The sequence below is a fragment of the Tursiops truncatus genome, chromosome 7, assembly GCF_011762595.2.
Source record: "Tursiops truncatus isolate mTurTru1 chromosome 7, mTurTru1.mat.Y, whole genome shotgun sequence".
In the NCBI taxonomy this organism is placed as follows: Eukaryota; Metazoa; Chordata; class Mammalia; order Artiodactyla; family Delphinidae; genus Tursiops; species Tursiops truncatus.
Window position 1 is genome coordinate 65,256,107 of NC_047040.1, and position 25,788 is coordinate 65,281,894.

General features: G+C 36.0%; 1 long non-coding RNA gene and 1 pseudogene across 1 annotated transcript; both read left to right on the forward strand.

Moving 5' to 3' along the window:
* Positions 1 to 557: 557 nt before the first annotated feature.
* On the forward strand, positions 558 to 2,088 carry LOC101315524 (DNA primase small subunit pseudogene; annotated as a pseudogene).
* A 216-nt stretch (positions 2,089 to 2,304) lies between these two features.
* Positions 2,305 to 23,885, forward strand: LOC141279083 (uncharacterized). Its single transcript, XR_012332837.1, has 3 exons — positions 2,305 to 2,402; positions 3,781 to 3,843; positions 23,865 to 23,885. It is a non-coding gene; the product is annotated as an uncharacterized lncRNA (long non-coding RNA).
* Positions 23,886 to 25,788: the final 1,903 nt, after the last annotated feature.

A 25,788-nucleotide genomic window follows, 5' to 3' on the forward strand; every position in this document is an offset into this window, starting at 1 on the left:
GAGTAATGCTAACTTTTTGCATTATTTTAGATAGTCAATGAACCAGAGTCAAGTACCAATTGAGTGGTTTCTTTTTCTCACTGTTTTGAAATTTAGATAACCAGGTCTGAAAGAATCAACTGAAGCTTTACTCAGACAGAAACCATGTCTTATTTTGGCCTTGAAGTTTTGGAGACTAATAAGCAAATTCTGAACTCTATCTCAAGTTAATTCATACTCTGTGGAGCTCAGACTCCTGGCAGCAAGTCCACCTGAGCAGAGAGAGCAAATAAGCTTACCCTTCCCCCTCTATTTCAACCTCCGCGTCCTCAGGCATACACGGGTTTTAGGGGGTTTGCAGCAAGCAAGTCGTAGTGTACTAAAAATCACACTGGGAGCTTCCGGGTTGGTGAACAGAGCGGAAATTCAGGAGGAGTGGCGTGCCTGGGGAGTACCTGGGACATCCCGGCCCTTCCCACACACTTCGCCCTGCCTCACATATCTCTTCACCGGGCTGCTGATTCTTAATATGCTTAAGGGCTCACCTTTCCGCAGAAAAACTTCTTTCTGGAATAGGCATGGCCTCCTTCTCTCCATCTGAGCGTTGGACCCACTGTCAGAGCGGATGGGCAGAGATGCTGCAGAACCTCCGGGCGCCAGGCCATCTCCCAGGCGCGAGCTACAACTCCCGGGGGCGGCTGCAGACGGCCGCTGACGCCGCGACGCGCCTGCGCAGTGGCCGAGGCTGCGGTTTGAGGTTCCCGCCAATTCTCTGGGCAATCCGGCCAGGGACGAGTTCCGCACTCTGTGGAGGCGTTGGACGCAGCCCAGCTGCCCAAGCTGCTTAAGCTTTATTACCGGAGGCTCTTTCCATAGGCCCAGTACTGTCGCTGGCTCAACTTTGGTGGAGTGATAAAGAATTACTTTCGGCCCCGTGAATATTCATTTACGTTGGAAGGATATTTACGTTCACTACCAATCCTTCAACAACCAGAGTGATCTGGAAAAGAGGATGTAGACAAATGTTCTAAGTTCTAAGTGCTCGGTCATATGCACCATCGACAGAGCCCTGAAGGAGGATTTGGGATTTTTTTTTTTTTTTTTTTTTTTTTGCGGTACGCGGACCTCTCACTGTTGTGGCCTCTCGCGTTGCGGAGCACAGGCTCCGGAAGCGCAGGCTCAGCAGCCATGGCTCACGGGCCCAGCCGCTCCGCGGCATGTGGGATCTTTCCGGACCAGGGCACAAACCCGTGTCCCCTGCATCGGCAGGCGGGCTCTCAACCACTGCGCCACCAGGGAAGCCCGAGGATTTGGGATTTAAGCATCGTCTCTGGGTATATTCTGGAAGGAGAGGTGTTCATTGCTGGGTCTGGGATGAATCCTAAAATTGCCCTCGGAAGTACTTTCTGGGGTAGTTGAGTATTTGAGCCTTGTTAAGGGTGGCCAAGACGTTACAAAGAAAGTTCACCTAAGTGAAAAGATTAACCCTTTTGTCAGAAAATCTATAAACATAATAAAAAGAATACATTGACGAATATGTCTTGATCAAGATATACTTGAAAATAAAGCTGGAATAAGATTGTAGGCCTTGTTTCTGAAACAATTCATGATGAACATCAACAAAGCTTCCAAAATCATCACCGTTCGCTTCAGGGTTGGGAGCATTTGAAGAAGGTAGCCAGCAGGTGTCAGAATAACATCGAAAATGACAAATGTGGACCCTGGCTGTAGTGAGAGATCGCGCTCCAGTACTGTTTTCCACAGCTGGATATCAGTGTTAGCAAAGGAATCAACCATTGACTGAAGAGGCCTTTTAGTGGTCAACCTAAAACAGATTGCACTGTGCTTATTGATTTACAGAAAGTAGATCAGTTTGATCCATTTACTGTACCAACCATAAGCGCCATGTGCCGTGAATTGGATACTATTTCCACTAGTGAATAGGAAAAAGAGAAGGAAGCTGAATCTGATATTAAGCATAGAATCAGAGATTATAAGAAGACCAGCCTAGCTCCTTACGTAAAAGTTTCTGAACAGTTTCTTGAAAGTTTAAGTAAATCAACAAAAGGAGAAGTTATTGAGAAGAGTGATTTACAAAAACACTTGTGAAGATAACAACTCCCTTCAAAGTAGTGTGGATATCTTCTACCTTCAACCAAGAATCAAATACTTCAAGATCCATTTAATAAATATGGCAGAGCCACATATGCATTTTATGCTCAAAGCAATCTTTTTTTTTAAAGAAATAATTATGTTGAAAAGATTCCTGAGACCACCAAAGGAGAGTGTCAAGTTTCCTGGAAGGAGCCATAATGGGAAGAATAAGTGGATTGCAGATAAATGTGTAAAATTTAATATTGTACAAAGATAATTCTAAGATTTCTGATATGAATACACAGTTCTCCTGGTTGCCGTATACAGAGGTAAGTGAGCAGTAATATGTCTAAAACTTTAATCTCAGTTCACTGGATACACCCTCCATATTTCTGGAATGGATGTTCTAAGTGAATGAGGGCTTTGTCCATAAGTCTTAGACACTTAAGTTAATTGTATGTGGAGCATGTCACTTCCTAATTTTGCTCACTAATATTTTTATTGGTCAGAGCATAGCCCACTGACCATCTTTTAAAAGTTATTTTGAGCTAGACATCTAAACCTACCAAAACTTCAAAAGATATGAGTTACTAGATTACAATATTAGGGTCCAATAGAGTATTTTTTACAGCTATTGCAATTGTAACTCCTAACTTCTTCCCTCAGAGAACAATTGGATTAGTCTACCTTAAAGAAGCAGCTTAGAAAAAATAACCAACTTCATTTCACCAACATAAAACCTGTTGTATTTGTCAAAACACTTGGACTTTCCATATATCTAGATACTTAAATTGAATTTTAAAGGTTTTGTTTCTTCCATGTTTGATTTTGTGTGATACATTTTGAAGTGTCAGATTTATTTTGCTTGGTTTTACAACCAATCTGAACAAAGCAGTTGTTCTGGTTTACATTCTATCTTCTGAGAAACATTGAGAAACCGGCTTTTGGGCTAGTGCTTTCTGTGACAATGAAATTTGTCTTTCCTTTAACATTGTTTTCTCTGTAGGCATACAGTCTTTTTTTTTTTTTAATCTTTTGGTTTATATACAACAGATGCTATAATGTAGTCAACACATTTAAATGCCTTGCATTTCTTTCTTTTCTAATTTTTTTAAAGAAATATTAAAGACTGTGTACAAAAACCAAATACTCTGGATTGCGGTCTGTATATGAGGATCAAGAAAGTGGCTCAGTAAGAAACAATCTAAATTAGAGTTTATCTGGGAGAAAACCCAGATCAGTGTTCCTTATGAGAAGCATTGAGGTTTTAGTCCCACCTACTGTCCTAAACATGGAATCACATCTTGGAAATAAAATCTTATATGTCATGGGCAAGACTCAAAGACTAGGCAGCTAGCATGAGGCTGGGCATTGACTCAAAGCAGGTACAGTCAAAGGGATGTTTCTTGGTGTTTCTTCATTACTATCCCGAAAAACAACCATGCTAAAGAAGCTATTCTTAGATCTAAGGAATTTACCAAATATTTACAGGGCCAGTCTATAGAAGTACTCACTGATATATCAACTTTAAAAAATAGGAAGGTTTGAGATGATAGAAATCCTGATTTGATAGAAATAAGAATGGATGGTGACGGCAGTCAGGATGGCAGTAACACCTGGGAATAAGAAAGTTCACACACATCTAAGGGTAATTTTACCTATACACGAATGAGGTCATATTGTGTGGTTTTTTTTTCTTTCTTTTAGTGCAAGTGGAAGATTTCAATACACCCATATTGGAGTTGGATTGAGATAGTACACAAAAAACAGGTAAAGCCATACAGGCTATAAATAGTGCAATTGGTATATCTGATTACATAGCTATGGCTATATATGTGAGGGGTCTTAAATTCACCAAATTGAGAATAATCTTTTGGAAATTAAAAAAAAATCATGCACTTAGCTAAAATGAATATCTTAAATCCAAAAAGTAAAATGTTTATATATCATATTCTCATAATATAATAAAACTAGAAAGAATTTTAATATCATAGTTATTGGGGAGTTAAGCAGCACACCCATCTCTTGAATCAAAGGAAACAGAAAAATAAAATTATAAACTAAAAATCAATGAAAAGGAGAATACTTTATAACTGAACCTAGGGGTTATAGAAAAAGCAAGATTGAGGAAAAATTGTACCCTCACTATACTTTTTTATTATTAAAAAAAGATGAAAAATGAGTTGGTATTTACCTTAAGCTATTAGAAAAAGAATGACAATCTCAAATAAGGAAGAGAATTAGTAAAGGTGAAAAGGACTAATTTGCTTAAAAACATTTTATTAAGAAAAAATAATATAAAACAAAAACATGCCTATTTGTGTCTGGTTGGAGTGGCCAAACACAGTATTATTTCAAAGTCATCGCAGCAAAGTTTTCAAAGTCTGACTGCCTCATAAACCCAAATCAGAGGCATTTTCACATTTTTAATCATTACCTTTATCAAAATGTATCGATGCTCTAATTCTGAATTGCCATAAGTGTGCCATAAGTGTGCCAACTTGGGTGCCATACCACCCAAGTTGGGCCCATTTTGATGTTTCACATATTCCTGCATAGAGGTTAGGAGTGATTGCCAAACATTTTTTGTATAGGGCCCCAAAGTAAATATCTTTGGCTTTGTGAGCTGGTGGTGTCTGGCATCTGTCTCAACCACTCAACCTGCCATTGTTGCTCAAAAGCAGCCATAATCAATATATACATGAAAAAAATGTGGCTGTTTTCCAATACAAATTTGTTTATAAGAAAAAAAAGAGGGATTTGGGGATGAATTTGGCCTATGGGCTGTGTTTGCTGACTCCGGGTTAGAGTTACTGATTTCAGTAAGTGAACAGGAACCATTTATATGCATGTGAATATATAAGCAAGTTCAATTCACAAAGAAGAAGATATTCAGTTGAGAATAATAATAGTGATAATAATAATTATAATTACTGTTATATTTATCATTCTGGTGGGGCCTTTCTATAGGTCAGGCACTTTATATAGTGTTTTACGTGTAATTTCTCACTTAATAGCCACATCAACCTGTGAAGTAGGTACTGATATCATTGCCCTATGGCAGAGGAAGAAATAGGGGTCTAGACACTTAATATATTTATCTAATGTTCTAGTTGAAAGGTAGTAGTTTGGGATTTAAAGTCATCTCTGCTGAGTCCAAGTTCTAAACAGCTCCACAGAAATACTTGGAAGTCAGGGTGTCATATACCTGACAAGTCAGGGTATTTTTCCTGGGTGCAGGGAGCTATTTCTCCATGTTCATTTTTCTGTGAAGGAACTTTCACTCCATTTCTCAGGAAGGGACACTTCATCACATCCTCCTTTCCCACCTTATTCCAGTATTGAGCTCTCCCCATGGTAGAAGAAGTGAGCATTCTGATTGAGTCTGCCCTTCCCTGAATCACATAATCATGAGGTTAGGACCCAGGCATTATGATTTAGGCAGCATGAACCCAATTATCTCTTGTCTTTTGGGAGAGAACTGTGTCTAGGAAAAGCTAATGCTTGCTCTTGTAAATTCCATGGAGTATGCAGAAGAAGCAGGGCTTCTTTTAGGCCCAGCTCATCCACCTGCAATGAGACAGACAGGTCAGTGACCTGAGGGTCTCAAGTCCTAGGATCAAAATAACGGTAGAAAGACCCTGCTATACTCTTCACTCCAGCTTTACTGGTAAAAATTCTGAGCCTATTTTAATACTTACTTGCTTTTTGTCTGACTTAAATTGGTTAAGTTCCCAAAGATGGGAAGAGTGATTAATTAGGCTCCCTCAAACCTCTTGACAATAGGAAACATAGAGATTACAATACATGTCTGAGGCTACTTAAGAACAAGTCCGGATTGTTTCTGGAATGTTGTCATCTACCTAGAGTGTACCCAAAGGCAGAGTAACTCTAAAATCTTCTGATTTTCTCTCCATTTGACAACTCTTTAAGAAAGTTTCTTAAATAATTGCCTATAATGAAGTTAATGGAAAACGAACAAATTACAGCCTGATCATGAAATGGGCTAGAACTGAACCTAATGAGACAATATGAAATTGCAAAAGACTGTGGAATGAATTACAAGGGTCAGTGGTCATCATTACATAGATGAACTGTTTGACATGATGAAGTTCAACTGTGAAGTGATGATTGATGCAAGAATAAGTATGTAAGAGGAAGGATAGTCAGCAGCCTCTGTTTTCATGGAGTTTTAATGTTCATCCTTAATGTAAGAAGAATTTAATTCAGGCCCAAAGATAAAGTCTTTAACTGAAAAAATGGTGGCAAGGCCAATAAGTTACTGAGCTGAGGAAAAAACTCATTTGTCTATGACATTTTAAATGGCTTCTTCTTTTAGATTCTAGATTCTAGAGATATTACCTAAGCCTATGACTCAGGACACTCATCAGAACTATGCTTTCATGCAATCAAACAGAAATAACAGATTCTCTTGGCATCATTTAGTGAGATCACAGCCTGTCAGTTTGCACTCTGCACCTACTGGGAAAGCAAAACTTTGTTTGGGTTGTGAGAATTCTCCCTGAGTAAGTGTAACTGAGGAGAGAGGGATGTCTGGCAGGTAGAAAGTTTTTTCTTAAATTACTTTGAGGACTAAAACTCGTTAATCACACATCATTTAAGAAGCACAGTCAGAAGATACTTTGGAATTATTCCTGGTTTATCTACATAGCATCAGTAATAATATAGAAAGAATATAGGTTTTTTTTCCCCAGTCTGTTGTGTTTGAGTATAAGATTATACCAAGATATGAATTCTTTCCACTGTTATTTAAATATAAATCCAATCAGCCTCAGAAAGCTTCTGACCAGCAGATAGATAGCATAGATATACAACAAATGGGAAAAGATAAACATATTAATTGGAAACAATGAAGAAATTGAGTTTTGGATTATGGGTAAATTAATGAAAGACTGTACTATAGTGGAAAATATACTACTTGAAATGTAAGTTATAGTTTAGGATATGGATGAAGGGAGTAATTAACACAGAGGAAAATGTAAACATTGCTTCTAGAAAAGTTTGTTTCAAACAATATAATTCCAGAATGCCTTTTATGTAATAAAGTTTATATATATAAATGATATATGCTTGGATTTATATCATTAGTTCTCAGGAGCTATTTTTTTTTTCCTCTGATAATCTTAAACAATGGAATAAAAAAATTGGTACTTTATAGATTAAGCACATAACATGTTTTTACATCTACATTGCCTCTCTCCCTTCTCTCACTATCAATCTTTTACTCCTCCAGGGGTAATCCAGTTTTGAAAAACTAAGGTACTATATTGAAGCCACTTAAAGCATCTCTGAAAACAAAACAAAACTGAATGACGTTAACTTTATAAATTTCCAAGAATTAATTTAATTGTCTCTGTCCTCAGCAATAGCAAAATAATTGACTCTTTGAGGTGAATCAGTACAGTCCTTTTGCTCCTTTGCCAACCTTGAAATAAAAAAAATAATAAGTTATGGGTATACTGTAGGGGTATTACATTCCTATTGCTGTTGTAGCAAATTATCACAAACATAGTGGCTTAAAACAACACAAACTCATTACCTTATAGTATGGAAGGTCAGAAACCTTAAAATCCAGGTGTCATAGGGGCTACATGTTTTCTGGAGGCTATAGAGAGGAATCTGTTTCCTTGCCTTTTCCAGCTTCTAGAGCCCTCCTGCACTCTTTGGCTCATGGCCCCTCATTCCATCTTCAAAACTATCTCTGACTCTGATATCCCTGCCGCCCTCTTATAAGGACCCTTGTGATTACATTGGACCCACTCAGGTAATCCAGGATAGTCTCCCTAGTCAGAGGATCCTTAACTTAATCACATTTTTAAAGTCTCTTTTGCCAGGCAAGTTAACATTGATATTCTGAGGACTGGGATATGGACATCTTTGGCAGGAGAGGAGGAAGATAGTGTTCTGTCTGCTTCAGTAGCATTTACAAACCTGAGTCTAAATTTAATGTGGTCTAGGGAAGAGAAAGAAAGTAATACAGATGAAAAAAGAAAAAGACCTCTTTGGAAACAGTTTAAGTTCCTTCCTTATCACTAAAACTATAATACAATGAAAGAGGTTAATATAATCCCTATGGGATATTAAATAGGAAATAAGTTCTGTTAAGGCAGAAGCTGGTCTTTTTTTGGAGAGTAATTTTTAAAATTTGGACCGTAATGTATTTAAACAATTTATAGATTATTTCCCCATTATCTGCCTTATCTGTCCTTCTGCAGATATGTAAATGGAAGTCAGAGAAAAAAATAGAAAAAAACCTTCACATTCAAGAAATTTTATAAAAAGTATCTATCTGACCAGCTTCATGATTATATTCTAGTCCAAGTCCTACCATTTCCTATGTAAATTATTATAAGTGTCTAGTTACTGGTGTTTCTTCAAGGCTGTTTCCTACAATCTATCCTACAGATTATTCTTCTTAACACAAGCTGCTTGTACATCATTTTGTTGCTTCAACACCTTAAGTCATACCACTTGACAGACTGATTCATTGGTTAATCATTCTTTCATTCATTAGTTCATTCTACTGATATTTTATTGGCCATTTTCTAGAGTTATGCTAGACACTGGATGGGTGTGTGTGTGTGTGACAAGCACAAAACAATATAAATGTGTGAGTTTTTACAGCCTTTTCCAAGCTCACCACCACTGAGAATTATTTTGTTACTTGAGGGAGACAGTAGCCTACTGCTTACTGATAGACAGTGGACTCAGATTTTCTAAGTTCAGACAGGGCTCAACCATTTATCATCCCTCTGATCTTGATAGATTACTAACTCCTTTGTGCCTCATATCTTTTCTCAATAAAATGAGAATTGTTTTAGCCTTTACATAGTGGGGTTTTTGAAGTTTGAGCCAATCCATGTAAAGTACTGAAATCAGCACCTGACACATTAAGAAGCCCTTAGTAGATGTTAACCATTAATATTTCCCAGCCCTCACTTATTTCTTTAAGGATTTCCTACTAACCAGAGATCCCCATACTTATCCTAATAGTGAGTAAAAGGAAAAGCTGGAGAAGAAGAGAGGCTAGTGGGATTTGCTTTGGCTAAAACACAGGATTTCTCTTGGGAGAGAAAACAGGAAAGAGAAAAGAAACAGAGATGACTAGGAGGTATAAGAAATATTGAAAGTGAAAAAAAATGGGGAAATGATTTTTAAGAACATGCCTTAGTAAGATACTGAGATTTGAGAATTTTTAAGAGAATATAGTAGAGACTAAAATTGCTTTTATTTAAGGTTGCCAGATCATTTTTTCATTCATTTCCATTCAACAAATTATTAATGAGCCAACACTATGTGTCATATCCTGTGCTAGATGGTCATGATAGTCATGAAGAGAAAAAACAAACTAGGTTTCTGTCTGCATTTAGTTTTTGTAGAAGCAGGATGACAAACATTGAATAATCAGACATGCAGATGTTAAATTATTAATGTTGTAATTGCTACAATTGTAAAAGTAGAGCAGCTTAATATACTCAGGATTGTCAACGAAGCTTTCCCTGGAATCTGAAGGATGAGTAAGTGAAGTAGTATAGCCTTTTCTAGGAACTAAAGGAAGAAGTGCGGCTGAGGTACATTCAGTGAGGTGGTGCTTGGAGTGAAAGGAGACTGAATGGGTAGAAAGATGTCAGACCATGTGGGGTCCTGAGGATCTTAATAATGATTTTGATCTTGTCTTTAGGAGAAATGGGTTGATATAATCACTTTTACATCGTGAGAGGGTTTTTCTTCAGAGACTGCTTGGAATAGAAGAGGATATATGAATGGGCCAGTAGGTGGCTATTGCATTAGTACTGGTGAGAGCTGATAGTGGCTAGGAACAGCATGGTGATGTCATAATTGTGGAGAGTATATGGATTTAAAAGCTGTTTAAAAGTGTATCAATAGGTTTCACTAATAATGAAGGAGTGGGTGGAGGATCAATAAGAAAGTGCCACGGATGACTCCTAATTTCTGGCTTGAGTAACTAGTTGGACAGACAGCAGCTGTTTCCTGGGAAGACTGGAGGGGACTAGAAACTATGTAAGATTTATTTTTGACTCATTGAAAACTCTCTCCTCAAAATGAAAGCAGAGTTTATCTAGAATTAAAATCATCACCCTAGAGATGAGTCAAGAGTACTGGTTAACTACGAACATATGATATTGAAATTTACTGTTGAAAGGCATGCAAGTTGACCAGAGTAGAGTTGTGATTTGGAGGAAAAAGTTGTTTATCCAATCAGAAGATATAAAATATTCTTCACAATGGTTTTTTTCTTTTTTTTTTGGTTTGTTTGTTTTCATTTCACAGAGAAATCCAGGGAAACTTCTCTGTAAGATTGCAAACTAAACAATATTTTCAACCCAACCTGCATGAAAACCCAATTTCTAAACAGTAGGACTCTTCTTGGCTGGAAGGTGATGGTCATTATTATACATGCCTGAATGAATTTAAATCCCTTGCACTGCCTTTCTGGCTGAGGCTGAAGACTTTGGCTACTGCTATAAAATTTGAAAATAGTAAGGGTTGTTTTCTACCAGAAACTGAAGAAGTTCTGTGCAAAGAAGAGGAGAATATGACTTTGTTTAAAAGAACAATATTCTCTTGTTACAGATGAGAGATGGAAACCATTGAAGAAACACAAAAATGCTGTCAATTGTGTGAAGGGTCAGGCACTAGTAGACAATAGTTCAGCAGAGGATGACCTCATTACACTAGAGGTAGTGCAGTAACTTGGATTCATATGCAGAATTTATAACAACTCTTTTAACAAGAAGGGTAGAAATAATCTGCCTGTGGGTTTAAAGAGAAGAAGTTCTACTCTGAGTGACAAGTCAAGGAGCCAGTATTTGGAAGATCGCTACAAGTTGAACAAGATATGAAGGAATCTTTCTTCAAGAAGAGGTCTGTCTTAATCACACACCTAGCACACGTCTTGATTACTTGGTAAAGTCAGTGAAGAGCAAAGAGAAGAAGGAAGATAATTGTGGCAGGATTCTAGGACTTAGAAAAAAGAAGCAGGCAGATTTGAGGAACTAGATGTCATGCAGGTGAACCTTAACTTCTTGAAGAAAGACATCCCAAGCCCCTCATGGGCTATTTTGCCAATCCCCTCTAAGATCACCAGAGCAAGCCTAAGGCAGAGCTGAAGAAAACATTACTTACAATATTTGTTTCTGAAATCAAGGTTGATTACAAAATGGATTACTATGACCACTTAAAGACCCATGCCCTTACATTTCCCAGAACCCTCCTTGAAAAATGAATGATTTTATTATTAATCTGCTGAGTACACTTGCACATTTCCATTTGGTAGCTATGTGAGTGTTCAAAAACATATGAGTAATGTGTTATGAGCACAAAGGAGTGATTCACCCTGTCTGGACAACTTATACAAGTTAGCCCCAAGGCTAACTTTTAAAAAAAAAAATTTTAATTGTGGTAAAAAACCACAAAATTTTTAATTTTTTTTAAATTTTAAATTAAAAAAAATTTAATTGTGGTAAAAAACATAAAATTTACTATCTTAATTTTTAAGTGTATAGGTCAGTAGTGTTAAGTATATTCACATTGTTGCACAAACAGATCTCTGGAACATTTTCATCTTGCAAAACTCAAGCTCTATAACTCATTAAACAACAACTCTCCATTTCCCCCTTCCCTCAGCCCCTGGCAACCACCATTCTACTTTCTGTTTTTATGAATTTAATTACTTTAGGTACTCATGTAAATGGAATCATACAGTATCTGTCTTTTTGTGACTGGCTTATTTCACTTAGCATAATGTCCTTAGGATTCATCCATGTTGTAGCATGCTTAAGGATTTCCTTCCTTTTTAAGGCTGAATAGTATTCCATAGTATATATGTACAACATTTGGTTTATCCTTTTATCTGTTGATGAACATTTGGGTTGCTTCCACTTCTTGGCTATTGTGAATAGCGCTGCAGTGAACACAGGAGTGCAAATATCTTTTTAAGATCCTGCTTTCGATTCTTTTGGATACATACCAAGAAATGGGATTGCTGGATCATATGGCAGTTCTATTTTTAATTTTTTGAGAAACCACCATACTGTTTTCCATAGCAGTTGAACCACTTTACAATCTCACCGACAGTGCAAAAGGATTCCAATTTCTCCAATGAGTGTTTTTAAAACTAGATTTTTTATTTTATATTTATTAAAGGTTAATATATATATTAATATTGCACATATATTAATATATCTATAGAAGAGTACATATGTAAGTGTATACCTCAGTGAATTTTCATAACATGGTTATAGTACGACCATACAATCAACACATAGATAAAAATATAGAAAATACCAGCACCCAAGAAGTTCCCTCTGTGCCCCATCTCTGCCACTTTCCCCCAAAGAAACCATTATCCTGACTTTTATCACCATAAATTATTTTGGCAGATTGCAGTGTTTTATAGCAATAGAATCCTAAAGCATGTACTCTTTTGTATATATCATCTTTAGCTGAATATTATGATTTTGAGATTTCATCCAAATTGCTGTATACAGCAGTGATTGGAATATACCATAATATGTATCCATTTGTACTACCTTGATAAAGTATTAATTTAAGGTAGAGACTCAGTAAATCAAGGATCCATTGTGTAATCTCTGGGAAATTCATCCTTCCTCCTCCCAAAATAATAACACAATCTATAGTTAATAAAAGGGAAAATAGAAATATTAAAAATGCATTTGATTAATTCATAACAAGTCAAGAAAGAAGAAAAAGGAAATGAGCAAAAGGGAAAAATGGAAAAAAGTAAGCTGATAGATCTAGTTCCAAATATACCAGTGATACCATTAAAAGATGAAGATGTTCATTCTGGATCAAAATAGATCTAACTATTTTCTGATTATAATAAACATACTTTAAATGTAAGAAAGGTTGAAAGTAAAATGATATAAAAGATTATGCCATGCAATATCAACCAAAAGAAAGAATGTGTAGTTTTACTAAGGTAATACAAGAATACTTTAAAGCAAAAAGCATCACTAGAAATCAAGATGATATTTCATAATGATAAAAGGTTGAACATACTGAGGAGATATCACAATATTATATCTTTGTATACCCAAAATATAGCTTTAAAATATAGAGAGCAAACATTGACAACATCATATAAAAAATACACAAATCCACAATCATAATAGGATATTTTGCCATACCTCTTTCACTAGCTCATATAAGAAAGCCACAAAAATCAGGAAGCATATAACATATTTGAACAACACTGTTAACAAAAATGACTGACATATAGAACATTCTACCTATTAACAACAGAATACACTTTTCCCCCAAGCGCACATGAAGCATTTAACAAAATAGACCATGTCTTGAATCATAAAGCCCAAGGTTTAAATATCATACAGAATATTTATCTGACCACAATGAAATTAAGCAAGTAGAAAATAAGAAATAACAACAACGCAACAACAAAAAGAGATCTCTAACTTTAGTGATTAAATAACACACTTCTAAATAGCCCATTGGACAAATTGTGAAGAAAATCAGGCAATATTTTGAGCTAAATGAAAATGAAAAGAAAACAAACAGAAATTTATAGAATGCAGCTAAAGTGGTGCTATGTGAAATTTATAGACTTAAATGCATATTGTGGAAAGAAGAAAGGCTAAACATTAAGAATTGGAGAGGGCTTCCCTGGTGGCACAATGGTTGAGAGTCCGCCTGCTGATGCAGGGGACACGGGTTCGTGCCCCAGTCCGGGAGGATCCCACATGCCACGGAGCGGCTGGGCCCGTGAGCCATGGCTGCTGAGCCTGCGCGTCCGGAGCCTGTGCTCCGCAGCGGGAGAGGCCACAGCAGTGAGAGGCCTGTGCTATGGCAAAAAAAAAAAAAAGAATTGGAGAATCCATCTAAAGAAGCTAGGAAATAACAGCAAATCAAACCAAAATACAAGAGAAGAAAATAAAGATAAGATGCACAAACAATGAAATAGAAAACGAATTAACAATAGAGGACTCAACAGAACTAAATTTAGTTCTTTAAAAAGACTAAGAAAAAAAATCTTTTTAAATAACAAAACTGATCAAGAAAAAATGAAATTACCAAATCAAGAATTTTAAAAATGGAACATCATTACATATTCTAGTATACAAAGATAAGAGTGAGTATAATGGACAACTCTGTTCCAGTAAGTTAAACATTTAGATGAAGTAGACAAATTTCTTAAAAATGTAATTTTCCAAATTTGTCTTGGGAAGAAATGGAAAATGTGAATAATTCTATACTTATTTAAAAATTTAAATAAGGCTTTAAAGCCATGGTTTCTCATGTGAACTTTTCTAGACGTATACATAAACTCTTTCAGAAAATAGAAAAGTGATTGCTGGTATAAGGTCAGCATAACCATGGATCCAATATCTGACAAGGATATTATAAGAAGGACAAGTTGTATACTAATGTCTCTCATGATCATAGAAGCAAAAACCCTAAACAAAATATTAGCGTATCAAATCCAATAATAAGTAAAAAGATTAATATACCATGATCATACTGATATATCTTCAAGAATGGAAAGCTGGTGGGACATTAGTAAAGCATTTTATTCTAGACTCCCTTTTCCAAGCCGGGGCTCCTTCTCAGCTGAATTCTGGATGATTTGCCTCTTTTGCTTCTTGATTTTTCCAATTTCCTTTTTTTATATTATCATATTTCCTTTCCCTTGCCTTTCAGAAGTCTTCTTAATCTTAAAGTCTGTAACTGTGCCTACCAACCACAATTCCAAATCTCCTTTAGGAATACTCAGGCAGCCTTGAGTAAACAGTTTCGGGCATACAACTCTCCCTGTTGGAGCAATTTCTGAGTTCCCTAACTCAGCCTGTTCTAGTGAAGTATATTTCTGTATGGCTTCCTACGTTCCCTCCAACTGGAGCTGAACAAACTCATAAACCTTTTGAAACTTGCATTAGGACTGAAATTATGTTATAAACACTGCCCAGCCAGCTACATTGTCTTCAGTAGGTTTACATAGAAAACAGAATCTGAAGTAAAAGCCTATGTGCCTGCTTTTTATTGGTGATTGCAACACCACAGGAGCTGAGGTCTGAGGGACCACAGTCACTCTAAAGCAACTATACTTTACAAACCAAATACCTGATGCTCACATGTACAAAATAACTCCATTTTTATATTCATGATCCCTGCCAAACTAGTATATCCCACTACTTTAGTATGCCTACACTTGTCATCTGGGCTGCAGTTAAAATGTTGATCCCTAGACCTCACTCCATATCTATTAAATTTGCAATAATTTCTTTAAGCTATTTTTTTTTTCATGTAAACCAAAGTTTGGGGACTATAAATTGGCTTAGAATATAGAGGTTAAGAGGTTATCCCCTAGGGGTTAAGAACATGGACGCTGGATTAAGTCTACCTGGACTCATTATGTATGTTGAGATGATAATCTTACTTCCTTTATGAGCCTTTAGCTCAGCATATAATGTGTGCTGAATGATGCTGGCTTTAACGACAATTGTCAAAGTATAGCTCCATACTGTCAGTGCCTTTGCTCCTTGTGTGTTACCTTTTAATAAATTTGTTTCCACTTTAATAATACCCTGAATGACCATTTTAAATGGATTTCAAACCTGCAGAATTGGGAGTGTTTTTAACTGAAAAAAAAAAATTAGTATTCTGCATTTTTCTGGAGTCAAGGGCCTATTTATTACAGTCTAGAAAGCATCTCTAGACTGTACACATGGGAAAGCATAGAATTACTTAAATAGAAACATCATTGTTCAGCTCTGTTAAATGTCAGTGGAACATAGACTGAGTTGTCCCCAAATAACTGGGACTCAGTAAGCAATTCAGGATTCTTTGAAGTTTCAAAACAAGTGAAGAATAACTTAGGTGGAAGGAAACTGGGTGAGGAATGAAGAGCCCTACTAAAAAGAGAATCTGGGCTATTTTCAAGCAAACAAATTATTGGAGAGTACGATATACTACATTATTCACAAACTCCATTATGCCTCTGACTTCAATAAATAATCGACCCTCCATAAAATGAATACCTACCATAAGTTTCAGTCTGAGCTGAAGAATGTATTGTATATAATGTTCTCCATAAAATGTTCAACTCTAAATGATTTTAACTGATTTAAAGTAAAATGAAACCATGGTGTTTTAGATGCAATTGTGAGTTCTCAGATAATCACAATATTCTTAGTCTCAAGGTCCCCAAAACTCCAAGAAATGCCTAAGCAGTAATATATTTCTTACTTATCTTCACACTGTAAATGCATTTTGTTTTCCTTCCCTGTTCTTAGACTCTTGAAAATCATTACCATTGCAGCAAAACTAATTTTTGTGCCATTACAAATACTGACATTTATTCTTAATGACTACAAGGGTGGAAGCCAAAAAGCAATTGCAATAGATTATACACAGAAAGTTCTTTTAGTCACAATTATGGTATTTGTGTAAATTCTAAAATCCGTAATTGTGGATGTCTCAAAAGACAAATTCTCAATGATCATTAAAATACAAATAATTTCCTAAAACAAATATTTTTCTAAAACAAGATCTGGAACTTTCAACTAATTCTGGCCCTCAAAATGTTGTTCTTTTTTCCTAGATCCCAATGTAAATGGTCACCTTTTAGCAGCTACCCTCCCCCAAAATGTAGCAAAAATTTCCTTGCATTCTGAGTCCTTGAAACAAATTATCTTATTAAAATAAAGTTTGAGCACTGATTTCATATAAACTCCCTACGGTCTACCTAGAATTTCAAATGTGGTTCTCTTCTGAAGCACTTTGGTGCTATTATGTTTTACTGAACTGAGTGTAAAATCTTCTAATGGCCTTCCTGCCAGTTTACTTGTTTCTCTCTCTTCTTTCCTTACCTTTCCCTTTGCCTGGGTTACGGGAGACTCAGGTATTTAATCAGGAAGAGAATGGGTTCTGAGTTTGTTTTTGTTTTCTCTTTATAAATCAATCCCTATTTCTGAACAAACTTAGCCTGTAGAAAGATAAGCTCCTTGCTCTTATACCTCATGGCCAAATTTCTTATAGAAATTGACAAAGTGACTACTATGGGGTTATTGGAATTGCAACATTGGTCAAAGCTTAGCCACCACTTCTGATGGGAAGTGTTTTTGATCCTTGCCATCTAGATTCGGAACAATTTTTCTTGATCCTCCATAGTACCTTGTATTTGTTCTTTTAATGCAGTTGTATCACATTGTACTGTAAATCCTAACTATTTATCTGTAGTCTCTATTAGGCTATAATTTTCATAAGGGAAAGAAGGGTCTGCCTTGCGCTTAGCACAAAATCTGGCACAAAATTTACCAATATTTGTGTATAAAATTAATAATGCCATCCCTGTCTGCTTGACTTTAAGGCAATTGAGAAGGAAACTAAGAAGGAAACAGAAGGAAAAGTCCTGAGTGGTGGGCAGGACATTTAGCATCATTATTTACACTGTTATCTTAAATGTCCCTTGTGAAATACATCTTAACTTCTACAATGAGAGATTTGAACTAGAGATCATTGTTAGCTCTGAATGTCTAATAATAATTTTTCTGTTCCTTACAGTTAATTTGAACAGGAGGGGCAAAGGCAAGCTAAATGAATGTGCAGCCTTGCAAATGTGCATGGATGTATTATTAATGAGAGGAAGGGAGGAGGAAAGGAGCAGGGGGAGCAAGGAGAAGAGAGAGCAGACACAGACTTTGAAATTTAGATTTGGGGCAGGCATTATTTCATATATAGCAATTGAATCAGATCAGACATGCCAGGTATAATTATTAATCTCACAAAAATCACAGCTGAAATGAAAATAGATCTGAACCAACACCCAACCTCTGATAAAAAAAAAAAAAGCTTGAATAAAACAATAGGAAAGTTGGGTAGGAGGTAGACTGTGTAGCGTATAAGGCTTAATTTGACCACCAGGGGGCAACAGGGTATTTTCTTATTTAAAATATAATGTATCTAAAGGAAAAACTTAATTTAAAATTGTTTTTCAATCAGTCACTTTTATTCAATGCCCACTGTGTGCAGACCCTTGAAAAATATGTTGAGGAAATTCCTTAAGAAATAATGTACACAGTTCATAGGCATTTAAATTGGAATAATTATTAAATCCATCATCAGTTCTATGTTACCTCATTTAAGTCAATGACTCCTAATTCAATTTAAACCAATATGAATTCCTCTTATAGCAGCAATCCATAATTTCTTTTTTTAAATTGAGATATCATTGACATATAACATTATGTTAGTTCCAGGTGTACAACAATGATTCAATATATGTATATATTGTGAAATGTTTACCACAATAAATCTAGTTAACATCCATCACCACACACAGTTACAATTCTTTTTCTTCATGAGAACTTTCATGATCTACTCTCTTAGCAACTAAACTATAATTCCTTAAGTGACATTCTACTTTCTTTGTGCAAATGCTCTCTGAATAAATGCCAATAACTAAGGGCTAACTTTCTTCTCCAGTATTCAAACTGCTTCTGCTTCAAATCATAAAAAGGAAAATCTTTGGGGTTTATGTTTTCAGGAAATCATGATCTTTTTCATGTGGAGGAGCACAATCAAAATTTAGACCTGGAAGTAGAAAGAATCATTGAAACCAGCTGTTCTGACCCCCTTTTATTCAAATGAAGCAACTGAGAAGAAAAATGTCTTCTCCAAGGTCACACTATTTTCTAGCACTGTACTGCCCGGTGTGGTAGCCACTAGCCACGCATCATTTTTTGAGTTTAAATCAATTTTAAGAGAATAAAAATTTGTAAAGCCATTCCTCAATTTCACTAGCCGTATTTCAAATGCTCAATAGCTCCGTATAGCTGATGACTACTGTATTAGGCAGATATGGAACATTTCTATCACTGCAGAGAATTCTTTTGGAGAGCCCTGGATTACAGAAAGAGCTGGAATAAAACCAGGTCTCTTGAGATGATGGGCCAGAGAAATTGAATTAGAAAAGTGTGGAGTGAGCAAACACAAAGAAAACTATAGCTTCCAGAAGGAAATAACACAGCAGAGGTGTTAGGCAGATGGAAACTGAAAAGGGTCCATTAATTCTGACATTTAGCAAATCATTTTTCACAGTTTTATACAGTACCTGCTAACTTCCCAGAATCCTAACGTAACATGATTTTCCAGAGAGGGAAGACAACTGTAACAAAATGAAATTACTGAATTATAAGACATGATAATACATAATTTCAGTTAATCGGCATTGAAACGTACAATTTTCATTTTTGTAGTGTAAACTTTGCAAAATGCTTGTGAAAATATACACTGAAAGAAAGGTAAACTAATAGAGCAACTTATGGGGACAGCCACCACAGCCTGTGTGTCCTCTGCACAGTACTTTATTCATATAAGAAACTCTAATAGTGACTCTGACAAGAGTATGTCAGTGGGAAATTCCAGAGTAGAATGAAAAAACGAATGGGGAGGAAGTGAGACATCACGTAGAAGCTGTTCTTTTAAGGTGATAGAGAAAAGAAAGAAAGAACGGTAGCCTATGGAAGACCAGGAGTTTGTTTCCCTGCACTGTCTACTTTAAGATTAACAAATGACCTTCAGACTGGTTCACAAATCTTATGAAACTAAGTGCAAAACTTTCTAGGTTTATGCATATGTACTTTTTTCTGTAAATGGAGTGTGTAGCGTATCTACAGTTTAGTCTAATGAGAGAATTTGAGGATAAAGAAAAAGCAGAAAACTGAGCAAAGTCCTTGAGGAAGGAGGTAACAAAAGGAATCAGGAAGAGAGGGGAAAAGTAGATCTTAAGGAAGAGTAAAAAGTCTCAATTTGGTCATCTTAGGGAAGAAAGGCTGTATATGCAGAGACAGTCTTGAATAATCATATTGAGAAGTCCTGCAAAACTGTTTACAGAGCTTTAAATTTCTTCTTGGTTTCACCTAGGGGTTCTCCAAATATTTTTGCCTCTACATAGAGAAATGTTTCTGTTAAACAATGTATTACATTTCATGGCAAATGTCTAAAAACACTGATTGTAAACTAATTTATCAACAAATACTAATTAAGCACTTAATATAAGCTGATTACACTCAGTACTATGTTTTAATTTCTTACATATGTTTACTTGTACCAAGGCCAGAACTATGCAAAGAAAGACCACATGCAGTATGACTTTAATAATTTATACATTTAGTACACTTGGGAATCTTACCTTTCTTTCCTACTCATCTTGCATAATTTATTTTCTGCCTTTCTCTAGCATGTCCAAAATCCTCATTATACTTTACATTAAGTAGCCACAGTTCCTAGGAAGCCTGTCTACTTACAATGTGATAGTATTTCCTTTAACCTCTCTATATTTATTCTATTCTAAAGTAGGTGTCTGGAAATTGCGTTCTTGTTGTTATTGTTCTGATTGTTCCTTAATAATCTGTGATAAAAAATCTAATAACAATAAAACATAACATTTATTAAGTAGTAACTGTAAGTCAATGAGCTTTATATACATTGTATCATTTAATCACCCCAGTGACTTTAGACATTGGTACATTATTATTTTGTTTTACAGATAACATATAGGACAGTTCTTGAATCTCCAGAGCTCATACTGAGACACTGGGGTAAGAACAATACATTCACTGACCCCTTGGGTGTTACATTCTGAGAAGAAGATATAAATTAAACAAGTAGTGGCATAATTAATCACTAAATTAGAACCCCATAGCTGGGGTAATTAACTTGATCTGGTAGAAGGCAGCAGAGGGTTTCCTAAGGATTTTTAAAATGAGGGATAAACCATTGAAGGGAAAATAAAGCAAGAGGCAAAATGGCTTGACAAACACTGGAGAAGAATCTGACTCAGAAAGAAGAATGAAACAATAGTTAACTCTTTCAGTTTTCTATAACATGGTTGAAGGAAAAAAAAGTTAATTTATTTACCATTCATGAACATTTCAGAATGTTGGATTTAGATGATTAGGTATTTACCTTAGCTGATGTTTGTTATGCATTAGAAGAGATGGTGTTGGCAAGATATGAACCCTCCTGTACTCTTGGTTCATTCAAGATTTGCTTCCTCCATCACCTGTAATACTGGGGGCATGGGGAGGTCGGGGTCCTGAAGGACAATTACATTCTGTTTCTGGAAGGGATGCAGTTACTTCTGGAAGAGAGTTGCCAGCAGAGGGGATGTTGACTCAAAGTAAAACACACAACTTAAGAGTTGTGAGTTTAAGTTTTATTCAGGGATCTTAGGGAGGACAATAGCCCAGGAGACAACTACTCAGTAGCTCTGAGGAAATTGCTACCAAGAGGTAGAGAAGAAGCCAGTTTACATATGATTTTTGGTTAGGGAATACATGCAGTGAAGCACACATTTTGGTAAAAGATTACTGCTAATCACAAAGAACAGATATCTCAAGTTAATGATTTTAGGGCTTTTTGATGTATGGGAAGATGCAAGAATCTGGGTTCATTAAAATTCTTCCTGAGATATACATCTAACTACCTGTGGGACCTGTTTATCCAAAGCACAGAGTGCCTCATCCTGGTTTTCACCCTGAATTCCTCTCAGGGTGTGTTGTTGGTCAGAGACTGCAGTGGCTAACAACTTAATCCTTGTAGAACCTGGTGGTGAACAACACACTTTGTTTTTCTTTGTTTACAGGGGTTTACAAGATGGAGCCTGCAGGTAGACTTCCTTGAATGTGAGAATGGAGTTTGGAAGGATGTGTAGGTGAATTTCTCAGGCTATCGCTATAAATGCAGTATTCACTTAAGAGAAGAGCCAATTGAATATTGGGTGACTATGTGGAAATTTCTCTCATTTCAGGTGATGTGAAAAGATAGGGATGCCAGCCATCTCTTTGCAGAGTCATCTCTTGAATAGTTGTTTTGTGAAATCTCTCGCTCCAAGTCTGTCTTTTCTTCAGATGGGGTAAAGGGATAAAGCAGCAGTCGGGGGAGAGGTGGGACATTATTTATATCTTCATATTGGTATGATGACTTCCTGGGAAATTATGTATTAACTTTATTTTCAATTAATTTTGTGTTTTATTAAAGTAAAACATAAACATGGATTAAAAAGTTAAATATTCCTAAAAGGCATGTATCAAAACTCTCTCATTTTCTTGACTTTAGGCAGGCAACCCTTTAAATCGTTTTAGCTGTTTCATCTATAATCTTCTTCCAAATTTACAAATAATATGTGGATACTGCTTTTTTTTTGATTCATCAATTTTAGATATTATGTATCACATTTCTACTATGGGAAATTAGCATTTTCCCTCTCTTTCACGCCCTGCCCATGCAAACATCCTGTCAATGTTGCTATATGACATTGATTAGACCCACATTGGTTGCTTTGATAATAAGATTCTGCTAAGTCAAGGAGAGTACCATGATCGTATTTCCTTATATATATGTGATTTTGTTTTTTCTTGGGTTAGTATTTAAGTAACTTTTAAATTTTCTTATTTTTTTAACTGTTGACTAAATGTTCTCGTACTCTTCAAAATTTCTGTAAACTACCACATGTACCTCCACCTCCAGTCTGAACTGGTCCTCTTGGGGCCTCCAGTGTATCTCTCATTCTGGCACTTTGTTCTATTTTGAAACCCTGTTTATTAGATCCCAGGAACATTTTTGTATTGTTCTCTCCTTGGAAAAATCACATTTTCCAATAATTTCTTAAGTAAGAATACATAGATGGAAAAGTACATGGAAAATAAAGTTCTGAGAACTCCCATGTCTGAAAATTATTTATATAGTTTCTTATATTTACTGATGGCTTAGCTGTGTCTAAAATACTAGATTGGAGTTCATTCTTCTCTAGACATTTGAAACTTACCACCCATTGCCTTCTGGATTCCAATGCAGCAACTGATAAATCCTATATAATTTATAGCCCAATTCTTTGTTGTGTTGTGGTTTTAATCTACAGATTTTATTAGAATTTCACTAGTTTTTCCACCAATGTCACATTTCTGACTCAGGATACAATCCAGAATTTCACATTATACATACTTGTCAAGCCTCCTTGGTCTCTATATTCTATGACAATCCCTTGGTCTTTCTTTGCCTTTAGTGACTTTGACACCTTTGATGAGTATGGACCAGTTATCTTGTAGATTACCCCTCTGAGTTTTGTGTGTTCTCCTGACTAAATTGAATTTATGAATTTGGGGGCAAAATATTGCATGTCTTATTATTGGTGATGTTAATTTTGATCATTTCATTATGTTGGCCTCTGTCAGGATACTCCACTGTAAAGTTGCTAGTTTTTCTTTTGTAATTAATGCCTATTTTGTGACTAGATTCTTTGAGAATATGGGAATATCCTGTTTCTCATTATAATAATACTTTATTTCTTATACAGCACTTGGGGATTTATAAACAATTTTTTGAAAAGATAATACAGAGAGTCCTATGTACCTTCCCCCAGCCCCACAAACATACACACGCACACACACAGTTGCCCCTAGTATTTACATCTTACATTAGTATGGCACATTTGTTTCCATTAATGAACCAATGTTGATATAATTATTAACTAAAGTCCATAGTTAATTCAAATGTCTTTAGTTTTTAACTTAATGTCCTTTTTTTCTGTTCCAGGATCTCATCCAACTTACCATATTTACGTTTAGTTGTCATATCCTTAGGCTTCTTTTGGATGTGACAGTTTCTTAGACTTTTCCTTGTTTTGATGTCCTAAACAGTTTTGAGGAGTACTGGTCAGGTAAATTGTAGGTTGTTCCTCTATTGGAATTTGTCTGATGTTTTCCTCTTAGTCTGCAGGTATGAGATTTGGGAGGAAGATCACAAAGTGCTATTTCCATCAAGTCATTTCAAGAGTGCCTACTATCAGCATGATTTATGACGGTTGATGTTGACCTTGATCACCTGGCTGAGGTAGGATTGTCAGGTTTCTACACTGTAAAGTTACTCTTTTTCCCCTTTTCCATACTGTACACTTTGAAAGGAAGAATCTATGTGTAACCCATACTTAAGGGGTAAGGAATAATGCTCCCTCTCCTTCAGTATGGAGAATCTATATAAATTATTTAAAATTCTTCTGCATGGGAGATTTGTCTCTTCTCCCACATTTATTAATTTATTGAATCATCATGAGTATGGACTCATGGATATTTTATACTTTGGGTTATAATCCAGCACTACTTTACTTATTTTGTTGCTCAAATTGTTCCAGCTTCGGTCATTATTAGCTTTCAGTTTGCTCTCATGTCCCTTTGTTTTGACATGCCCCCATTACTGTGAAGTTTTTTTGAGCTTTCTTACTTTCTGGCACTGCAAGATGCTCCAGACTCATCTTATATTTTTCCTGCCCCAGACCTACAATCAACCATCTCTCAAAGGAATCCTGGTTGATTTTATTGGAGAATGATATTACACCCAAGATTTGGGCAAAAGGTATGTAACTCAATTTTCTTCAGTCTGGGAGCTTTAAAATCTTATCTTTATCTAAAAATTCTAACATTTCATGGTGATTTTCTTTGTCGAGGACCTATTTCCACTTAAACTGCTTGGCCCTTTCTGGGCCCATTCACTTGGGAGACTTGGGTCCTTCAATTCTGAGAAATTTTCTTGTATTATTTATTTGATGATTTACTCTCACTTGCTCTCTATTCTCTCTTTCTGGAAACTGAAGGTTGGACCTTTGGAATTTAGTCTCTTATTTTATCTTTAATATGCTGTTGTCTCTTTCTTTGTGTATACTTGGGCATTTCCACAATTTTATTATACAGACTCTTCCATCATCATCGTCATCATCATCATCATCATCTATCATAGGTTAAGATTCCAAGAGCTCTTTCATATATTGTTCCTTTAAAAGAGTACATCCTATCTTTGTTCCATGGATATATCACTCACTCTTATTTCCCACGTTAATTATATTTTCTTTGAATTTTCTTCTGTGCCTTACTGTCTCTACCTTCACAAAGTTACTCTGTTCAATAGACTTGTTTCAGTTCCTCTCTCCTATGATGAAATCATTCCTCAAATGTCCAGTGATTCTTGTTTAGTGATCACTAAGTAAATAACCAGATACACTATACATTTATACATGTGTTTGAGGGTTGGGGAGGTAAATCTTGTGGACTAGAAGACTTTATTCTAGGATGATCCAGTAATCAGTTAACTATTTTGTTGAAGACATGAATATACCAGTATCAATGGGTCTGTCCTGGGATAGGTCAGATTTTCCAGGAGCAGATCCTAGAATCTCCCTTCTGAAATATAAAATCTGACTACCAGAATACTGGGTGTTGATTAAGGGAAATTACCTGGAGCAAAGGGGAGAGAGTCTCACCATTTAGAATACAAACTTTTATTAAAGGTCTTATTTTCAGTCTAGCACCTCTCTGTATTCTTCTCTGTGTTTAATATTCCAGATTTCAAGACTTTACAATCCAAATTTTCTAGAGAATGTATTTCCTACCACGAGTTGAGGAAGGGGCAGTTAGCAGGGTGGGCTAGATTTAGACCTCTGGTGGCCTACAGATTTTCAAACAACTTCCTGTTTTCAGCACACAACCTAGCCCAGTTGCAAGATAACCAGGTCTCCCTAATTCCTGAGATTTTCCTAGCTGCCTGAAGAGATGATTATCTCGACTTTCACCAGTATTACTCTTGATAGGCAAGAAATCTAATGCATTTGAGGAAACAAATTAGAATCTAATACTGTAACTGTTC